Source organism: Manis pentadactyla, chromosome 1, assembly GCF_030020395.1.
Source record: "Manis pentadactyla isolate mManPen7 chromosome 1, mManPen7.hap1, whole genome shotgun sequence".
Lineage (NCBI taxonomy): Eukaryota > Metazoa > Chordata > Mammalia > Pholidota > Manidae > Manis > Manis pentadactyla.
In genome coordinates, this window is record NC_080019.1 from 209,450,652 (window position 1) to 209,470,226 (window position 19,575).

A 19,575-nucleotide genomic window follows, 5' to 3' on the forward strand; every position below is an offset into this window, starting at 1 on the left:
CTATTGATACCTCTATTCACCATTAACAGTAAGATCTTCCTCATTTTTGAAAAAAATTGAACTATTTTAAATCTTGAGCTTTTTATAATGCAATAGAAGTGCAAATATGGAGATTTATATGAAAATAAACATCATAGAATAAGGGAAAGAAAATTGAAAAAAACAAAAGTAAGAACTAATTTTAAGGAACTTAATTTAATCTTTTATATGTGTAGAGTTTCTGAATAAATAAATGTTAAATAAGTATTTGTTCAATAAATCCATGAAATAGATTTCATTTCAATCAATGAAATGCAAAATTTTACCAAATTATAACTAGTCCTTTTAATACCTATCCATGCCTTAGCAAATTCCCACCTTATTAAAATACTAAGAGCTAAAATGAGAGGTTGATAATAACCATAAATTATTTATATCTTATAAATTTCTTTTGTTTCAGGCACAGTATCAAATGATCTACATGAAGGATCACATTTAATTCACACAAAACCCCTATAAAGTGGATTGTAATATTAATATACCTATTTTACAGATGAGAAAACATGTTTGCTCAAAAATGCCAACTATATTGTGGGTTAGTTTGCAACTGGAATATGGAGCCTGGTCTACCTCAATCTAAAAGCTCATCCTCCAAACCACTATTTCATAGTCTAAGTGGATAAGTTGTAATATCTCAGTTTGGATTTGTGCTTGCTGGAAAATTGGTATAGAGGTACCTGCCAGGATTGATCCTTCATGAGAATGTTAGTTAACTACCAACTCCAGAAAGCCTAAATTGGCCCTAAAGGTGCATCTGCTTGTCCCTAGAATCATGCACAGCAGCAAGGAAGATTACATGTAAGGCTTCCAATCTCCCCACCTACTTCTTGCTGCCTGTTTTACTCATATATTCAAGTGGCCCCAGGCTACTTTCCTGGGAATTTTGAACCTGTTTTTGTATTTTACCTATGCCTGGGCTGGATTTTCCCTGTGCCTTTTGGGATATACTTCCTTATGGACTTTAAACTTGGTCTTAGACCATCATCTCTGTAGAGGCTGAACTGAATCCCACCTAATAGGTTAAGAGAGAGCCACCAACTTGGACTTAACACACATACAGGGTTCAAATATACTTTGAAACTATCTCCAAAATTGGAAATAGACTTCTTGGAGTGATACACTGCAGGAATAAAGGATAGTATGTTCATTACACACATGTTCCATGACCTAACCCCACCACTATACTAGCAGTCATTTTTGAGATTTATGTAATTATCCTGTGAACTGCATAGTCATCATCAGTATTATATTTCTATGTTAAAATTATATGTTAAATGTAAACATTTAAATTATATCAGTTTGGATAGCAATATTTCATAATTTATTTCTTTAATATCAGCTGTCTTAATAAAAAGAAGTGACATGAGCATCTTTTGAAATGTGAAGGGTAACTATCACTTAGTTCTACAAATACTACCAAGCAATGTCAGGGGCTGGCCCCAAGAGTAAACTACATGATATAGAGAAAGGGGAAAAGAGAAACCAGTGGCAGTCCATACTTCTCTCTCTTGCTAAATCAGAAGTTCTTTAAAAGTAGGCCTTCTGATTTTTATATAGCTATAATATTCAATGGAATGTAAATTTATGTTTCCTCCTTTCTTTTTTCATTTGGTAGCTCCAAAAGATGATAGCAAGATTTTTTTTGAATGTCATGAATTTTACAGGACAAATTGTATTTTATTTCAGTTGTAATTATTCCAAAGCCTCTGGTCCTCCCTCCCTACCCAGCCCTCACTCTCACAGCAAAGTAGAAGCAACATATTGGAGTCCCAGGGCAAAGGCGGAAATAAGGTGTCAATGAAAGTGGAAATGGCAAAACTATAGAAATTAGTCCTAAGATCTCAAAATCACAGCATTCTGGGGATAACTGTGGAGGAGTGAACAACCTGTTTAGAACTTGCTGGCTACTGAGGAAATCAGTACTACTTGCTGGCTACTGTGTTAGCATGTGGTACAAAAACTGATATAAATGGGAATGATTCCTGGTTTTCAAAGGAAATATCCTCATGCAGCATCTGGAGAGCCACATTTCTTAAGGAAAGATGTTCATGTCAATGTGTGAAGTGAAAGAAAGTTGTGATGCTTAAAGCTTTGGGGGTCTGGAAAACTCACTCATCAAGGTTCACTTTCCCGGGATAAATAAAATACTTGATGATAAGAATATGAGTTTCAAAACACTAGTCATTAAATTGTTGATGTGGATTATCTTTTAGAAGGTTATAGCTGAAATGGGAAAGAGTTAATAATGTTTACTCAGAAAAGCTAATCATGTCCACATTTTTATCAAAGGGCTATCCATTTTTATCAAGAAGTTTTCATGCTTTTTCTTCACAGCAATGTAGTATGGGGATCAGAATGCAATGTCAGAATACTCAGATTAGAAGGTGAAGCCATCCTGAATAAATAAAGTGAGCAGATGCCTTTTTTCAGAGTTTCATGCACTCAGTTGGAAACTGGTGATGAAGACCCAGAGCTCACAGTGAATTTTGAACACAAATAAGTATAGACATTTTTTAAATTGTTTTTAAGTCTTGAAAATAATTCTGATATAATAAAAACAAATTACTACATAATATAAAATAAAATACCTTTGGAGCCTTCAGAAAAGGTTCAACTGAACCAGAACAATGTTGGTAGAGAAATATGGGACAGATAAGATCAGGCACTATTCTATTGATTTTAATGTCTTTTTGTTGTTGTTCATTTATTATTGAGAAAGAAACAATCATTTTTATGAAAACTTCTTAGTATATCTTTTTGAAGTTTATTAAATGTATTTGTGCTTCAACTGATACGTAGTAAATGAGACTGGTTTCTCTTTCTAAAAAGTATTTCTTAATATCCTAGATTGAGGGTCAATGAACTTTTTCTGTAAAACATCAGGTAGTCCTTTTCTACAAGTGGTTCTGGAGCAATCAGATATCCATAGACCAAAAAAAATAAAATAAAGAAACCTCAACAAAACTATCATTTTATACAAAAATTACCTCAAAATGGATCAAAGATTTAAAGGCAAAATGTAAAAATTAGAGACTTTTTAAAATATAAGAAAAATCTAGGATGTACAAAAAGTTCTTATGGTAGACACCAAAAGCATGATACATAGAAGAAATACTGATAAAAAAATGGACCTCATCAAAATTAAAAACTCCAGCTCTGTGGGATATCCTGCTAAGAGCATAAAAAGATATGTTAGAGAGTGGGAGAAACTATTTTCAAACAAAATATCCAACAATGCATATATCAATATGTGAAAACTCAGTAGTAAAGAAAGACAGTAGAATTAGAAAATGCAAAAGACGTGAATATCCATTTCACCAAAGAGAATATACTGATAGCAGAGGCACATGAGAAGACATTAAACATATTTAAAAATTATAGAAATGGAAATTAAAACCACAGTGAGTTATCACTATCACCTACCAGATGGCTAAAACAAAATCAGTGACAACACCAAATGCTGTCAAGGATGAAGAGAAACTGTACCATTTCTACTCTGCTATGGGAATAAAACATGGTACAGCAACTCTGGGAGACAGTTTGGCAGATTCTTAAAAACCTATATAATTTGATTACCATATGACCCAGCAATTGTGCACATGGTGCATTATCCCAGATAAGTGGAAACTTGTTATAAAAAATCCAAACCAAAATGTCCAAAACAGCTTGATTTGTGATAGCTGAAAACTAGACAACCCACACATACTTAAATGAGCAAATGGTTAAACCAACTATATTATATACACACAATGCAATACTACTCAGCAATAAAAAGGAATGAAAATTTGAAATTCACAGCAAACTGGACAAATCTCCAGGGAATTATACTAGGTGAAAAAAAAAATCCCAAAAGGTAACACACTGCATGATTCCCTATGTATAATATTCTTAGTGACAAAATTATAAAAATGAAGAGGAGATTAGTAGTTTCCAGGACCAAAGGAGGGGTTGGGGCCAGGATAAAAGTAGCTGTGCCTATAAAAGGGCAACATGAGGGATCCTTTTGGTGATGCAAATGTGTTTTACAGAGATTTTATAAATGGCAGTGTCCTGGTTGTACTACTGAATGATAGTGTTGAAAGATGTTACCAGTGGCGAAAATGGGGTATATGCTACCTGGGTTGTCTCTGTTTTATTCCATACAACTGAATGTGAATTTAAAACGACCTCAAGTTAAATAGTTTAATTTAAAGAGAAAAAAATCCACAAATATTTTTGGCTTCACAGGCCATAAGGTCTTTGTTGCAGCTACTTATCTCTGCTGATGTAATGTGAAAGCAGACACAGACAGCAAGTAAATGGATAAACACAGCTGTGTTTCAGTAGGAGTTGATTCACCTAAACAGACTGCATTTGGCCTGTGACCAACAGTTTGCAAACCCCTGCCCTCAAATAAACACCCCCTAAATTATAAGTAACCCTTAAGTAGCATCACACACCTGGTCCAGTCCTAGAGCCATGTTGCAATTAATGAGACAGTTCAAAAGCCAAAAGGTAAACTTAAAATAATAAATACTTAACTTGAATTTTTAGTAATATAAAAGGAAAGTTTATATCACAGCAAATTCTTGATCTCTGTTTTATTTTGTATTCACATTGCAGGCATTTTATCACTGCTCTATTTGAAATTTCTTGAATAATCATGTTTTTAACTCCTCATGTCTTTCTTTGAACAAACTCTCTCCTCACTCTTAGTAAAAGGATTGAAAATTTATTTTGTTAGGTTCTGTCTTTTCTCTATTCCCTATTTGGTCCTGTATCACGTCCATAATCCTCAATTTTCCCTTAATCCCAAAGAATAAACCTGTCCAGGAAGGGCTGGCCCTCTCTAAAGAATGGGTAAGGGGGAAAATACACTAGCAAAGAAAGAAGTATCATTAGTAGTTGAGAGAAAGGTAAAACTGGCACTAATCATTTTTGTCATGCTCCTTATGATCATGCCTGGATCAGCTGGGATATACCCATCTGTTTAAAGTTATCTTGAGTAAAGGTAGGCAATTCAGAGATTGCTGTTTTAAAGGTTCTTTGCTGTACAATGTCATGCTGTACAATACATGTAGCAATGTTCTTTGCTGTACACTGGATACATCAGGGCAGATTCTTCTGAAACACTTGGATTGAGAAAATAGCTAATTACACATTCAGTTTTTCAGAAGAGGTAAGGAGTTTTTGTTTTGTTTTTGTATAAAGCTTTTCCTTCATGAATCCAAAAAATCCAGCCACAAAGTGTACTTTGTGTTTATTATGAATGATGACCTCCTAAATTCCTTCCTACATAATATAAGTCCAACTTTCACCCTGGACCCTTTGGCAGTACACATTTTAATCCATCTTGGAACAGAATGCCCGAAACCAATGAAGGAGAAATGAGGCAATCAAATAAGGCCCGTCAGAAAGGGAAATATGCACAGCATATTTCCTCTCATTACTGCATATTATGAAGGCTAATGGCAGAGATGAATATCTCTAGTCAGAGCCACTTATATAAGAATTTACATTGAAAAGTAATTGCTATAGATCATAATTGGTTGATTAGGTGTTCTCCACTCCTTAGGCTCTTTTCAGACTCTAACTACATGATACATGCCAGGCTTTCAGAGGGCCAATTTGCGCAAAAGAAATGTAATTTGTCCCTTATGAAATATAAAGTTAGAAATGTTATCAGCTATTTCATATCCCGCCCAGACTCAGTTATTGTCCTCCATGGCAGGAGCCACAAACTACCATGAGATAATGGACATGGAAATATAAATTGTGGAGTTGACCCCAAATCTATCTAACTTGTTTGAACCCTTCTACAAGTTGTTTTTTTAAAAAGCCGATCATATTATTCTATTAATATTAGAATTCACAGTTCTCCATGACATATCAGAGATGAGTTCATTATATTGCCTTTTGAGGTTTCTCTCTTCTTACATTACATAATCTCTAACAGCCTTTGCAGAGCAGGTAGATCAAGGGCCAATTGGGCTTCTATACCCCAGCAGGGAGTAAAAAGCTATCTCTTCTGTCCTCTGCTTTGCTTTCTGCTGCCACAAAGTCCCTCTGCCACCTATGGACTCTATCCAGCCCCAGATAATAGGAAGGACCACTAGTGAGGTAATATTTCAATGACCTGGAACACATATACATAATCACTGATTCTACAAAGGAAGACAATAACTCTTCCTCAATAACTATCACCCTGTAATAGACACTTGGCATTATAACTCAAATAGCTTAGCTCTTCCTATTCACATTCACATCAGTAGGGCAGGGAAACACATAGGACAGGGACAGGACTGGTGTCTGTATTCTGCACCTCATGGATCCAGACTCCCTAACTCCCTTTCCTCCCCAGAGATTCATCCACAGAAGACTATCAGATTTTTATTCTCAACAGTTAAAACTCAACTGGGCTGCTCATACCCATTTCCCTGGGCAAGGGGTCCATTTTTCTAAAAAAGGATGTCCTGAGTAATTCATAGATGATCTATCCTTCTGAGAGAAACTTCTCCCAAGTGAACTCATGGTCAAGTTTCTGGTACTGATCTTGCTTAGAAAAGAAAGAGAAACATAAGTCTTCAAATTTAGTCTCTATGAGGACAATTTGCTTCAATTCCTATGGCATTATGTCAAGGAAATAAAATTCTCCTACACCAATAATATGTCCCATAAATCTCTTGCACCCTATTTAGTGTTTTTTTTCACTCATGCTCTTTATATGTTTATTTAGATTCCACTCAATTTCACACCTTTGAAAATATGAATTCACTCATTATTTTTGATCCTTGCATCGCTGTCTCTCAAAGAAAGTCAACAAGGATTCCCAACAGACCACTTATTTATAATATTATGGTTGTCGACATGTCTGCCTGCCCCCCACCAAGATTTCTAGGTAGGGGCTGTGTCATTTTACTCTTTTATCCATAGTGTTTGGCATATTGCCTGGTACATTTAGGATGTTTAGTCACTGTTAGCAGAAATCACTAATTTTTGGATGGATGAGAGGAAAAAACGGAGAGAGGGAGGAAGCGTGAAGAGGTGGAGGGAAGCTGGCAGGGAGGGAAGAAGAAAAGAAGGAAGGAAAGCTGAAAGAAAAAAAAGGAATGCATGTCGGGAAGAGCAAGGAAAGAAGCCCTAATCATTTATGCCACTGGGTCAAGTCATTAGAATCTCCAGCCATCTTCTGATTGAAACTGAAATAAATTCTGAGAAGTGATGGCGATTATATCATTAGTTGCAAAGACTGCTGGAAATTATTTATCTGATTTCTTAGTAGTGAAACAATCGAGTAAGATGGAAACCAGTAAGTACAGCACTCTTGGGACTTAAGTATGGTGGAGGGAAGGGGTGACCAGCAGGCTACAGTCCAAAGAATTCTGTACACCTAAGGCCAGTAGGAGTTTCTGGGAGCAGAAATGACTGTCAAAGAGGGAGAAGGAGAGTTAAAAGATCATGAAGACAGATCACAAAAAGGCAAGTCAGGGTTATCTAGAGAAATAGAAATAATAGAAGATAGATAGATAGATAGATAGATAGATAGATAGATAGATAGATAGATAGATAGATAGAAGTTATTATATTTATTTATTATATAGAGATAATATATGATACACACACACACATACATACACACAGATTTATTTTATGATTTGTCTCAAACAATTACAGAGTCCAGGAAGTCCCATAATCTGGCTTTGATAAGCTGGAGAACCAGGAATATTCATGATATAATAGAGTCTGAGGCCGAAGGCCTGAGGACCAAGGGTATGAAGGCCTGCGTACCAGGACATCCAATATCCAAGGGCGGTAACAGGTCGACTTTCTAGAGAGAAAGAGGAAATTATAAACAGAATAGAGAGGGTATTCACCCTTCCTTTGCCATTTTGTTCTATTCAGGCCCCCAAGGGATTGGATGAGGTCTGCCCACATGATGCAGGCAAATCTTTTTGCTCAGTCTACTGATTCAGATGCTGATCTCTTCCAGAAGCATCCTCACAGACACACCCAGAAATAGTGTTTTACCAGCTGAGTATCTCTTAGCTCAGTCAGGCTGACACAGGAAATAAACCATCCCACACTTTCTCATATCAACCAGTTTATGAACATTAGGCTTAGAAGTTGCCTGCCACAACTCAAGGCATTCATCACACAGTGCATCCTGCCTGCTTCTGTTAGGCAGAAAGAAGCAACAGAAGACAAGAATGATTTAGGAGGAAAATCAGACTTGGAATCAGAAGATTTGGGATGGCCTCCCTCACTTCCTAGCTGCCTGTTAACTTATCTGAATGCATAAAATGTGCCTAATCATAGCAGACCTCCTGGGGTTGTTGTGAGTGCAGAATGAGATGATTTACCTGAAACCTCCTAATGAAAGATGAAGCATGATACAGGCCCAAAGAGGTGTTTTTGTTGCCCAGAGATAATTGAGACTAAAACCACTTTCAAGAGACAATTGAGAGTTGTCACACCTTCATCTCATATATATAATTTGGAAAATTACAGTGTATGGTTAGTTCTGAAACAGAGGAGCTAGCTGCTTGTCTTTGACTTTCAAGGATTTTTAATGAAATTTTAAACTAGGAGGGCACAAAGAAATAGCTTAGGAAAGATGCAGAAATAATGGCTATCTGCTAATAAGAGCAAATTTATTTTAACCCTGAAATCCCCCATTGTGACAAATACCTTAAAATTCTCTGCATAGGTAATGCATTGATTCTGAACCAGAAACATATCCCAATTTATGAAAATGAAAACAGTATTCTTTGGAACCACCACTATTTGTCTTTCTCCTAAATGAATAGGTAGTTGATTTGTAAAGTGAAATGGGAAATATGCCTCATTTCTCTGATTCTCACCACAAACCTACTATAGCCTAAACAAAGAAATACATCAGTTGAGCCTTTGGAAATTCAAAGATCAGTTTCACATGTTTTGGTTTTCCAGAAATGAAACTTCTTGTATAGCTTGCTGTTCCTTCATTCTTACTTTAAGTTACTAATTGTTAAGCATGTACACTGAAGCTCATTAACAGGTACAGGGTAAATGATAACATCAAAATTCACTGCAACACACCAGTGAAGAGCAGAGACTTCACCAACCTCATGTATGAGGTTAAGGTCAAGCTTTGATGTTGACTATGCAACAGTGAGAAAGTTCTTTCAGCCTGTAACTGTTTTTTCATCTGTAAAATAATCATAATAGTATCTACTTCATTGTGTTAAATGGGCAAAATGTGATGGGGCAGGGAAAGCATTTTTGCTGCATTGCCTGGCACAGAGTAGGTGCTCTGTAAGCCTTAGCTGTGAAAATAAACAAATGAAGCCTTAAGTATCCGAGTGCATAGCCCTCTGTCAGAGCTCTGTGCTACTAGAGTTCAGGTAAGTTTAATATTCAACTTTGTAATATATGTACTTCTTTGATTCTAAAGATAAATTTCTTCTGAACCTTCAAGCAAAACTGACTTTTCAGAAAGAAAGATCATGACTGTCCCATGGACCAATCTGTGTGTTCAGTCCTAAAAACCAAGACATAAGTATTGATGTGGAAATAGACATCTTGGCAAAAAATTCAGTTTTCTTCTGATAATAATATGATACCATCTTATAAATGAACTTAGTGACTTGAGTCACATAACTAAATCAGACTGTAGTCAACCAGTTCTTTTTCCTAATGTAATCTACTTCAACCAGGAACAAATTAGCACAGACAACTTGGGTTTATTTCTGGAAATAATTATGAAACAACAAAATGTATTGGCCCAAGAGGAAACCTTAGAAATATGAAGATTTTAAACTTTCTCTCTCCCCAACGAATCACAATTACCCTGCACCTTACTTCTGTCCATCCTCCTACTCCATAGCAAATCGTAGGAACATGGAATGATAATGACTTTAAAGAATACAAACAATATTGCATCCAATTCCAGGTAAATTCTGATAAATTTAGCCTAATGATTTCCACTTGAGACAGACTGACTTTGTGGGAGATGGAAAGGGTCCCTTTGAGGCACTGTCATTGTTTCATGTTAGGGAGCACAGCCTGTTGGTATACCAGCTGTCCCTGATGGGGGCTAGACAAAGCAGCCATTGCCCAGGAAAGCAACGAAGTAATTGCTGTAAACACGATGTTACAACATCACACAGAGGTTCATTATAGTTCTTTTACCCTTCTCTCTCTATCCTGGGGCTTCTCTATTTTACTGCACTGCATTGCTGCTTTAAGTTCAAGGGGTTTCTTTTCTTAGAATAATGTCTCTAAAATCACTAACATGTCTGGAAAAGGAAATGGTTCCCATTTTTTTAAGGAATTTGGGAATCAAATATATGTGGTCTGAAACAGACTCTGCCACTTACTAGATATGAAACCTTGAGCAAGTTTATTATCATCTCTGTGTCTTGTATCCCTCACATAGAATAATACTGTTGTGATGATGAAATAAGGTAACTATTCTAGAGTGTCCGGCACAATGCCTAGAATATAATAATGTGCCCAATAATCAATAATTTTATTTCTCTTTCTTTCCCATGACAGTTTACAACCCAGCACCCCTTGAAATTTAATCAGGTTAGATTCTGGTAGGTAGATATTCATGAGTTGAAGATCAACGTTTCTGTTTTAAACAAATTTCTATATCCAAAAATAATAGCCCATATTTAATGGCATTGTTTTTTTTTGTTTAATCCTATATAATCATGTCAGAAGACTGTGAAGCAGATATCAGCCTTACTCCTTTGATAAAACTATTGAAACTAAAGCTCAGAACAGTTAATAATTTGCCCACTGTCTCTTAGCATGTAAGTGAAAAGTTTAGAATGCAAACTTAGCTTTCTCTGCTTCTAACCCCTACCCTGAGTTTGTATGAATTCTTATGTTACTTCTAAATTTGAATGGGACACCAAGCAGTGTTTCTCAATGTAGTGCCCTTGAAATCACCTGCATTAGAAATAACTGTGGTACTTGTTAAAAATTCAGATTCATGCCCAAACCGACTGGGGCAAAATCCATGGGTTTTAAGGCCTAAAGTTTTATACTTTTAATGAATTGTTGAGATGATAAGTAATGCATCGAAACATTTGTTACAGGCTATCACATCCTTATTCCTAACACATGTCCCATGAAGGCTACTACAGGGTTGGTCAGTTGATTTCTAGTTAAGTTACAAAAGTCCACTGGATTTACTCAATTAAAAAATAAATAGATAAAAATGAAATTTTGCAGCCCCCAAATTATTTTGGTTCCATAAGTAGAACCACAGATGAGACTTTCCATTTTTCCTTACTTCCACATTCCTGCCCATTGGAGAACTCTCCTGAGTGAAAGATCCTAACATATATACAACAATATACAGTGCATTGATAATATTAGGGCATGATTATGTTCTCCTTTATATTACATAAGGAAACTATTCTTCAAATACAGGAGAAAACTTTCTTCTTAAGAGAAAAGATCTTATTAGGAATGACAGAGTTAGATTTGTTTTATCCCTTTTTTATTTTAAATTTCCCAAAGCTTTTCTCTAAATAAAAGTATATTGTCAGTAAGTAGTTTATATTTAGTAAAGTTAGAGCTTTCTGATGCAGAACAAATACATCATGCAGACTCTAAAATATTGCTGTGAACCAGCAAAAGGCAGTTCGGGGTTTTAGGTGCTGGAAATGTACTGAGGAAAATATTTTAGAGTCTGTGTTACCTAAAGGACATCTCGAGGAAACAAATAGGTCTATTTATCTTGAAGCCTGCTGGGTCCAGCCAACAAGATGTGATTTGCTGAATGACAGGGCTTATTTCTATGAACTAACAAAAGCCAGGAAGGGGTCATTAAGGAGTCAGAGATTGCTGAGTTTCCATTCCAGACCTCGAACTGCATACAACAAATGTAGAAGGGAAAAGATACAAAGATCAAGAATCATTGACTGGTACCTTTGTGAAGGCACTCTCAGAACTCAAGAAAAAAATAAAAGTCTTCCTTCTCCACTCCCCAGAGGCTGCCTGACTCAGTGAGTTGAAAGGCGAGGCAGAGAATCAGCAGCTTTAGAGGACTGATTCTGTTCATTGCATGATCCTGGCCTTAAGACCTATGGATCCTTCAGCTTGCAGATGGAAATAACAATGCTCGCCAACCTCCTGAGTTTGGAGGCAAGTGGGAGTTACTACTAAAGGCAGATAGAATATCCTACAAAGGGAGGATGAGAAATATTTTCCGAAATGAAATGGACTATAGTAGCCATTACTGGAATACCATCCCCAGATTTGGGAGTGGATGACAGTTGGCCTAGGCCAATCAAGGTAAGCCATCCCCTTTGGTAACAGTAATTTGTTCAGGTAGTTAAACAACCAGTACATGACATGAACATGGTCAGAATGCCAGGTATTTTTTATTCATCTATCTCTATATAGGTAGATGAATAAAACATATATATATATATATATTTTTTTTTAAACATTGTATTATCAAGATTATCAAACATTGAAAACTGTTGAAGTAATTTTATAATAAATTTGTAGCTATCACCTACATTATACCAATATCTTATGATATTCACTTTACCATCTATTCATTCTTCTATCTATATATCAATTCACCTCATTTTTGATGCAAAGTAAATGTAAGAGGTCAATAGACTTCATAAATACTATACATCTCTATAGTTAAGTGTTTGGTTATAGTTTTCCTTTTACATAAAATTTATTCTTTTTACATAAAATTTACATACAATAGAATGGACAAATCTTAAGTATATATTTCTTGTGCAATAAAATGCACAAATCTTAAGTATATATATATATGTATGTATGTATTTTGACAGATACATATATCTCTGTAACACAAAGCCCTACCAAGATATTAAACATGACCAGCATCCAAGAAATATTTCTCTTCCCAGTAAAATTCTACCCATGCTACTCCAGAGGCAACCTTTGTCCTAATCATTTTCCACCATAGACTAGTTATACTGTTCTCCTTTTTTGTATAAATGTAATCATATAGCAAGTATTCCTGTGTAAGGTTTCTTCTTGATAATATTATTTTTCAGGTTTATCCATATTGTTGGATGTGACAGTAATTTTTCTTTTTTATTGCTGAGTAGTATTTCATTGTATGAGCATACCACAATTTGTTTATCCATTCACCTGTTGTTTGACACCTGGGCTGTTCAAGTTTTTGAATAAAGCTATCAACATTCTTTTACAAGGGTGGCAAGGGTGCATAGAAAGTATACTATGTCACAGTAGGGTGGGCTGTTTTAACATTGACATTGTCTAGAATTGCTAGAATATAATTTAAAAAATAGACCAATTTTATCATGTTCTATTGTTGTTTTTAAATTCTCTGCATATAATGCACCCACTTACTGTCTGTACCCAGGTGAGTTGTTCCCACTGCTTGTCACATCCCCTTTCTTAAAATGCCACAGACTGATATCACTCCACTTGGTTAATCTTTATTAGTCCATTTTCTGGTGTAGTGTCTGGCATACCTATGGGTCAGTAAATATTTATTTATTTGCTAAATGAATGATCTGTCATTGACAATGATAGAGAAAAGCAATAGAACTCAAGTGATTTTTTTGTTTTTGTTTTTAAAATCTCTTTTATAGACTGGTATGCTTCAATGCTAAGAAAAATATGCCAAAATATGAGTAAACACTTTTGCTTTCATGAAAATATTTCTCAAAAATTCTCCTTGGATGTTTTGATTTTAGTCTGTTGGCTAACCACATCTATGTCATGATATTTGACAATAGTTTGAAGTAAATGACATATCGCCACTGTTTGCTGAAATTTATATGTATTCACAGCAAATGAGTCCTTTCTAACCATTTAACTCAAGCTCTAAAAAATAGCGAATATTAATTTTCAATGGTCTTCAAAGGAGTTTGCACCTGTGTGAATAAATGGTTTATATTTGAGAAATTTATTTTGGAATATCAGTTTGCCTATTTTCAGGGCCATTTTTACAAGTGAGAAAGTTGATTTAAAATGTTATCACACTTATGAACAAACCAAAAATTTTGCTCTTGATACTATACTGAATCTTAAATGTTATAGACAAACCTCTCTAGTAACTCATTAGTATTCTGCTATATTTGGAGTCCTAATTTATTGCATTATTCTGACCTCCCTATTGTGATTTCCCAACAAACACATTTTTTTATGGCCATGTTTCATTGAGGGAAATGACTAGCAAATACCATGAAGCATAGAACTGCTATTTCCTTGGAATGAGAACAAAATTACATCTGAAGATTTAAGGACAATAATTCGCATTTAATTTTTTGTAATGTGAAACTTACAACTTCTTTGTACTTTAGTCTCCTTTTGAAATGGAGGCAATACACACTGAACCTAATTCATAGGATGTGTGAGGATCAAATGTGTATCTGCACATATCCACACTTAGTCCATGAGGACAGCTGAGTGCTGGGCACATGTCATGTGATGATAACCCTTTCTCTTACTCTTGTTTCATCTTTATCACTTCTTTCCTACATTGACAGCAGGCTTATTCACATCTTCCACAACTTCAAAGTGTTCACAATTAGTAGGTACCTAAAAGATGCCTCTTGATTAATACATACTACTTCACTCACACTCAACATGTTCCCTACACTATGCATGTGTATGTCTGAGCCTCTGTCTTCTTCAATGTTCAATGTCCTGCAGTCTTTCTTGAGTGCTCACAACCAATGTCTGAATTAGTATGAACATCTCACAGACAAGGCCAATGAGGCTCTGAGAGACTACACAGTAAATGATTCTCTGAGTCTTAAATATTGTCTTTAACATCACACCCCATTCTCTTGCCTTTACACTGTAGTTAAAAAAAATGTCGTTGGCAATAAACAGGTCAAGATCCTCTTGACTGTTCAACTACTGCAAAGGCAGCAAAGAAATTTTACCACATCTAACAAATATTTCAAATAACATCTGGTAGAAATCCCCCTACCTCAAGTTACACTTAAAAACTGAAGAAGTAAAGTTATTCAGAATTGTCTGTCATTTTCAGTTAGCTAAGAAAACTGACTTCCCCTGAAGTGAAATATACGAAAATTGCCTGACCATTTGAAATTTAAGACTTAACCAATTATCCAGCTAAGTACTTGCATTTCACTAGCTTTGATTTCACAGGTAAGATACATTTTCCCAAAATGCACAGATACATCTCCAAATAACAGAAAATTCCTAAATTTATTGAACTGGTTGTGTTATGCCATTTGATTTTTGTATTGCCGCTTTGCCGCCTTAAAGACTGTACATAGATGGAGGACTACATAAGTGTAGTACTAAGATTTATTGTCACACGTGCTTCACTGAGTCAGATTCAATGGTCAAAGGTGGAAGATGAAAATAAATATGCAATTCCCAGGTGGGAAATAGAAGCAGTGAGGCAGAGAATTTCTGAATCATAAATCTTTGCCCTGCCTGACAGGCAGGAAGAACGTAAGCTAATGAGGTGTAAAAGGTACAAATTCATTTCTGGATTACTATTCATCTTCAGAGCCATGGATCAGACATGCCCCAAAATAAGTAGGCACAATCTGGCTAGACATTCACAGCTCTAAACATCTCTGCTGTCACCTTGCCTCATTCAATGGGTGAACATCCTTAAGTAAAACACAATTCATGTCTAGGGTAGGAGGAGCTTTGTGAGTCAGAATTTATGGTTCATGGTTATTATGTTTTCAGGAACTAGGAACTTAATAGAGAGGAGAGAAAAAATTTAAATATCCTCCGAATTTTAGTGTATGACTTCCAAACTGTCTGATGTCCTTCTGTGATGATTTTTTAAGCTTCCCACATAAGCAACATCTATTTATGCACCATGTATTTTCCAAGTAGGTCTTTCTACTTGTTTATTCTTCTCTAGATAAGACGGACTTTTCATCAAAGTGAAGTTTGGTTGAATATGAAATTATCTCCAGTAGTGGACTCAACTGTCTGCATGATTCAAAGATCCCAACATGAGATGTAAGTATGGGGTCATGTAATTGCCTTTCTTTCCTCCACTACCCACTTTTGAGTTAGAGTTGTTCTAGCAAACAAGTGAAATGTGGACAGAAGTGACTTCATGTGTGTGCAAACTTGGCAGTCACACCCAGAAGGTCCCCACTCTTGACTCAATGCTACTGTTACCCTCTTGAAATTATTAATAATTTCATCTTCACATTTGTGTTTTGTGAGGTCTGATGGGATGATGCAGCACGCATGTGAACAGAGGAGATACATATAATACATGTCTGCTGCTGTCCCTTGCCATCCTATTTGCAAATAGCGGTGCTGAGATCACATAAACGCCAAATTCTAGTGGCTCCATGGCCTCTGGGAGTTCAGCAAGACTCAAAGGTAGTCCAAGGTAAGCCTGTTTCTTTTATGACTGGGTAAGCAGGGTACTGACAGCTCTGAGCAATTACACTTTCTGTTCAAATGAGAACATGCTTTGAAGATAGAAAGAAGACATCATTCTGAGAAACACAAGCAGCTAAGGAATCTTACATATTTTCTTTCTTTACTTCCTTCTATCTGCCAACCACTTACACAGAACTGGGAACACAGAAGGAAAGGGCAACGGGGAAACCTACAGTCTGCACTGGACCTTGTCAGAATTCTCTGAAATTTTTGGAATTTAGGAAATACTCAGGAGTGAGGAGGGGAGAAATGCTAAAGGCATCATGTTGGCCAGCTGAAGGCATTTCAGTACAGTGTGGAAGACATTCGACTGTGAATAATTTAAGCAAAGTAACATAAAAGGCAAGCACAGAAGCTTGGTGGCCAAGTGGAATCAGTTCTTCCACTTGCTGGTTGTTATTTAATGCCATCTGAGAGGTGGGTGCTCATCCACGCTTGTTTGTTTGTTCATTTGGGATAAAATGAACAAACATACATATCAATGGTTTAGAACAGTGTTTAACACTACTCAATAAATGTTAATTGCTACTATTCCTTTTTGAGGCAATATTAAGGACAGATTTTCTTTGGAATTCAGATTTTAGAAAATTAGTACAGTATATAAATCACCAGTGGGAGTCTCAAGCAGCAACCTATAATTAAATATTAACAGTTCTGCAGCTGAAGGTATGAATACATATGAAAATATTGGTATATACAAAGATTATAAGTAGTCTTTCATTGGATTAGATCAGTTCCTATTGACAAATAAGTTAAAAAAACAAAACAAAAATATTAGTTTTCAGATTATTTTTCAATTTTAAAATTCTGGATCAGGGATGTTGGACCTGGCCCATTGTCAGTAACATTTCTATGACAAGCTGATTGATTCATTTAATCATATGTTTCCCACTCTTTCTTCATTTTTCTACCATACATATATCAACATATCAATAATGGACATTAATCTTGAAGAGTCTTAGGCTAAATTTTGTTTTGAATCCTGTAGGAATTAGCAAAACAATGTGAGACTTTTTAAAAATGTAAATATTCAAAATGTGTAAATAATGTAAAAGAACTTAAATGTGAGGAAATGTTTAACTCTATTAAATTAAAAAAGCAAATTGACAAAATTATATCAAGTGAGGGTGTATGATAGAAGTGCAAAATATAGCTATCACTAGATGATCGGATTAGAGGCAATATGTATCTTTATCCATCTTTTCCTGTGTTTTAGGGTTTTCTATAGTAAATATTATTGATTACCTTTTAGAAAAATATAGTTATGCTAAGGTATATAAAAAGAGCTGTGAAACTAGAAAGGATGTGGGCACAGGAAGGATTTTTGACATTGCTATGACAAAAAGTAGATGGTTCGTTGATAATTCTTTAGCTAAATTAATAAATGTTGTTTGTCCAAGTTGTCACTTGAAGAACACTATATACGGCCCTGTAGCACTTCTCCCGTTGAGAGATGGAGGCATTCTCTCCTTCCCTGGAATGTGAACCATGCAGCGAGACTCCTAAGTTTCAATTAAAAGAAGCCTGGCAGCTTCTTCTTCAGTTTCCTTGAACACTTGCTTTGAAGATGCTTGCCCATGGGACCACCTACTGGAACCATGCTGTATTATGCCCATTACCCACGGAGAGGTAACATTTAGGTGCTACAACAAACAGCCAGCCATTTACTGCCAGCTGTGGGATTGGGTCATCTTGAACAGTCTAGCCTTGCCAGGCCTGCAGCTGCTGGTAGGTTCGGGCACCATCAGACAGGAGCCACAGAAGAGCTCTACTGCTTACAGAACTCCCCAGATTCTTGACCTCCTAAAGAGTGAGAACGGTAATAGCTATTTTAATCCACTAAACTTTGGGACAGTTTGTCGTGCAACCATAAATAACTGCAACACCTGTTTTGTAACTTTAAAAGAGCAGGTACAACATGGTGTGGGGGATCACGGGGAGAACAGTGTAGCACAGAGAAGGCACATAGTGGATCTGTGGCATCTTACTACACTGATGGACAGTGACTGCATTGGGTATGGGTGGGGACTTGATAATATGGGTAAATGCAGTAACCACATTGTTTTTTCATGTGAAACCTTCATAAGAGTGTATATCAATCATACCTTAATAAAAAAAAAAAAGATCAGGTACACATCCCTACAGTTTCTACCTCCAATACACTCAAAAGAACATGGTGGAGTCATCATGGGGATTTTTCCTGAAAAGGTATGTGACTCCAAAAGTCAAGAACCTTATTAACCATATTTTAAAAAGAAAAACTACAGACATATATAATTAAATGCATGTTGGAATCATTAAGATGTTTTTTTCTTCAATCAGTACGTTTGGGTTTCATAATTCACCAGAGATACATGTCACTCTTTCATTGTGAGTTATTGTATGGTTAGCTTGAGAAAAATAATATAAAAGCAACACAGAAAATTCCCCCAAGGGCTGTTTATTAATTACTATCCAACTTCATAATTGTAGTCAGAGTGGAAGATTAAATTATTTTTCCTTTCAATGGGCTTTTGTGCTCTCCTTGTTCAAAGCAAAGAAGGGCATGCTTGATTACAATCTATTCGATAAGAATCAGTAAAATACTGACCTGAACAACCATTATGCTTCTTATAAAGTCTATCATATTACAATTTAATTTCTGAGAAAAGAATAGAGAGAGTGGGTAAGTGGAGTAAATTCGTGTTGCATGTGGATGGATTCAATTCCCGGGCTGGTAGGGTGCTTAGATATCAGAGAGATAAGCATATAATCTCTTTATCTACTTCTAACCAGCAGAACTCTTTACCTTATTTGTAGGAATAATGCCTGTGGGCACCATAGGAAGAGGAATGAATGAAAACTTGAGCAACTGTAGCAAGGCTAATTGAGAATGTGGGTGCAAAAGCTTTTCTTACCCGCAGGTTTAATTCACAAATTCAAACTCAGAATATCTAGATAACTAAACTGTTCATATACCTTATACTTGGATTAGTTTGAGCTCCTTTTACTTTTTTATGGATTTATTCTATCAAATTTGGCTGTAATATAGTGTTGAGAAAACCTGCTTCTTCCTACCTATACGATGTGTTACAATCCTAGAATATAAGAATTGGAAAAAACAGAGGTTTGCTAGCTCAGTGGGCTCCGACTGTACCATGGGAA